This window comes from Pseudopodoces humilis, chromosome 1, assembly GCF_049639895.1.
Source record: "Pseudopodoces humilis isolate 2021_Gansu_Grassland_sample_001 chromosome 1, ASM4963989v1, whole genome shotgun sequence".
In the NCBI taxonomy this organism is placed as follows: Eukaryota; Metazoa; Chordata; class Aves; order Passeriformes; family Paridae; genus Pseudopodoces; species Pseudopodoces humilis.
The window spans coordinates 2937746-2941193 of record NC_142200.1 but is presented as its reverse complement, the minus strand read 5'-3'; the positions used below and the strand labels follow the sequence as shown (position 1 = coordinate 2941193).

The 3448-nt window shown below is 41.4% G+C and overlaps 1 long non-coding RNA gene across 1 annotated transcript; it reads right to left on the bottom strand.

The window, feature by feature from the left end:
• Positions 1–829: 829 nt before the first annotated feature.
• Positions 830–2353, bottom strand: LOC148184999 (uncharacterized). The gene is made up of 3 exons (XR_015771834.1): positions 2313–2353; positions 1567–1881; positions 830–963 (listed from the first exon to the last, which is right to left on the bottom strand). It is a non-coding gene; the product is annotated as an uncharacterized LOC148184999 (long non-coding RNA).
• Positions 2354–3448: the final 1095 nt, after the last annotated feature.

Genomic DNA, 3448 nt, shown 5'->3' with positions numbered 1-3448 from the left:
TGACTCTACTTAAAGGGAAGAAAAACTGGCACTTGTAGTTTGGAAAGATCTTCCCAGAAAAGCACACTACCTGGGATGTTTTTCCTTGTAGTATTTATAATTATTTCTGAAACAAAAAGGACTGTAAAGTCCTAGGTTGTGGCCAAAAATTTGAAGTGTTTATAACAAGGCAATAAAAACAGGTAAGCCAACTTATTATATATGTTAGGCTTGGAAAGATAAAAATAACAATGAGATTTAAAAGTGTGAAGAACATAAAACCAGATTGATTGATGATAAAAAATGATCCAATGGGGATGCTTAGAGAACAGCAAGTATACCGTGATATTTCCTCAAATATCTCCCCCAAACTCCAGCAATTTACAGCTTGTGAACTCCCTGAGCCAGAGGTCATTTTTCTATGTTTATTAGTCCTTGGTAAGTTATGATTCTATGAATAATTTGAGATATTATTATTGCTCTGCATTGCTGCAGAGCAGCAATATTATTTATTAATAATAAATGTTTGTTCTTCTTGACTCGTCAACAGAGATTCTGTAAAACTATACAAATTACTATGTATTATGAAAAATAATGTCCATGTAATCATTTCCATCACATTTTGTTTCTTAGCAGGATTTGGACAAGGTCCCTATTCCATGGAGAATGTTGTTCAGAGAGAGAGAGGGACATGTTTCCAACCAGTCTTTTAGGCTTTTCCCTGTAGCACTCAGAAAAGTAACATCCAATTCAGATTTTGTGATGATCTTGTGCTAGTAAATCATGGCCCACAACCCCTTCCCTCCATCAGAGACTCTTGCAGAGAACCATCACAAAAGTAGATCCAAAAGCCATCTTTATTGTTCCCCTCCCTGTAATCATTTGACAAAAGAGAACATTTCATATTGATTCAAAATTGTCCTTAGAAACTCTATTTTGTCTGAGCAGAATCCGATGCGTTTTCACATAAAATTGATTCTCTTCCTAAAAAAAAATGAAAACTCAGTCATTGTTCATGAAAAAGTTGGCTATTTTCAGCTCTTCCATAAATGCCTCAGCTTATCTGGGAAGGGAAAGATTTTTCATTGTTTTAATTTATTTTTTTTGGCATTGCACAGGGTTTGAAGAACCTAAACCTTCATGTCCTTCTCCATGAAAGGCTGGAAGAGATGAATTGTCCCCAAACACACAATAATTACACAAGTTCAGTGTGAACAGTGTGTGCAAGGGGCACAGCAAAGGATTAATTTGGTTTTAACAGAACTACCCACCATCAACTAATTCTGAGAGCCCAAGGAAACCTCTCCAGAACCCCACTAGCAATTATGAGCAAAGAAAATCCCTGGAAGTGTTCCAGGCCAGGGTGAATGGGGCTCTGAGCAACCTGATCTAGTGGGAGATGTTCCTGCCCGTGGCAGGGGGTTGGAATGGGAGCGTTTCTAAGGTCCCTTCCAATCCAAACCATTCTATAATTTTATGCTTCTGTGCAGATTCCATGGTTGCTTTATCTCAAATATCATGACACAATTCCAGTTCATCCTGCCATATTTGCCTTTCTGGCTAAGGCTTTTTTAATTTCATACTCACTATTTTACAGGGCAGAAGGACTGGGTTTTAGTCTGATATTTTGCTCCAGTTTTGATCCCTGGATCTTCTCTAGTTTTAAACAGTTTCATTGGCACTGCACTCCAGTAGCTGATCCCAAAGGAATGTATTCCTGATGCATTTTAGAACAGTTGATGCACTTCACAGCAAGCCAGTGAGAGCATGGCTTTAAAAGTCTCGTAGGCTTTTGTTTCTTCTGCTTCATTTTCCCCCTTTCCCTCAGCTCATATTAAAATGCGTTGTTATTTTCAACAGTGAGCAGACAAGCAAGGGCGAAAGAGGACTGGAAGCAGAAAGCTGAGGAAGATCAGAAAGGGAAGGAATTAAAAAGGAATTGGTGACAGGCAGTAAGTGAGCATCAGACAGGAGTCATCCAAGAGGGAGAGCTCATTTTGGAGTTTGCACCTTGTCTCCTTAGATGAGGGGTTGTCATTCCTCCTTCACAGGAAAGGTTGAAGACACCCACTACACAAAAAGCTTTTAAGCCCTAAAATCAGTGTGAGAAAAACTGGAAGATTGTGTGTGTGTACTTCCACCATCCCACCACCCTAGCATCATTCATTTTCTTGGGAATAGCCTCTCTCCCGTGTGGTGCTGCTGCTTCATTCTGACTTTGTTAAGCTGGGAAGGCAAAACCACTTCATGGTAGTATGAGGAGTGAGGAAAAAGTGTGAGGAAAAACTGAAAACACCAAAGCTGGAGGAGGAGCTGGAGGAGATTTAACCCACCTTAGCCCTGCAGCTGCCAGCCCTGCACCTCACTGTTCTCTCACTCCCACTCAACAGGTGGGAAAAGGTCAAGATAAAGGCTGAAACCTGTGTCTGACCCAGGGGAAATCCATTTTCATCTTCCTGACTAAGCTGCAGCCCCCATTGCGAACACCTGGGCACAACCAGCCACTGTGAGTTACCAACACATGGAATTCACAGGTTTTGCAATGCAAGAAGCCAAAGTAGCCTCTGAGAGACATTTTCACTGGGAGAGAACTAGGGAAGGAAAGGCCAGAACCTGAATTTCCCCTACAGCTCCCTACAACTGAATTGTTCCTAGTGTCTGCCCAGAACTAACTGCATTAGCTCTCAAAGTCAAAAGGAAGGCTTAATTAAGCAAAATGTGTTAAACACTCAGCTGGAGAATCATCTATCCCCGAAATACTGAGAGCAGAGGATATTCTAGTCTAGATATGCTTTCTATGGATTTGTATTGCAAATTTCACTTTGTTTTTCTAAAACGTTTTTCACCACATTGCTCCTGTGGGAATAAGCCATGACTGAGAGAACTCAGCCACTACAGCTTCTGTGTGCAAGCAGACTCTAAACTATTCACCACTAAACACAAAACTGCCCCATGCTGCTGTGTGACAACTGGGAAATGTTAAAAAAAGATGAGAAGAAACATCTGATTTCTTTATCACAGCAAGTATGGAGATGGTAACCAGGAAAGGAGAAAGAACTGAAGCTGAGCTCTGTCCTGTACATCACCGCTGTAAAATCAATCTGATGAATTAATCTGGATTTGCACTGTGCAGATTTGTCCAGGTATTAGGAAGTACATTCCCTAACCAACAGAGTTTTGTGGGGCAGCATGTTCCAAACCAACAAAGCCTTACCTGTAGTGGTGTCACAGTGAGATTACCAGAGCAGGGTAGATTTACTCCCCTGGCTCAAAGCACAGTTGGTTTGTGCAGCTGCATGCTGCTCTCAGAGTTCTTTGTGAGTCCATCACACCCTTAAATATTCCCTTAAGTGCTGACATTATCACAGATACGAAGTTTGGGAGAAGGGAGAATTCACTCTTGGTTGGAGATGCAATTTGGCCTGACCTCCTCTGCTCCCTCCTGAGGCAATTCACACCCTCTCCACTC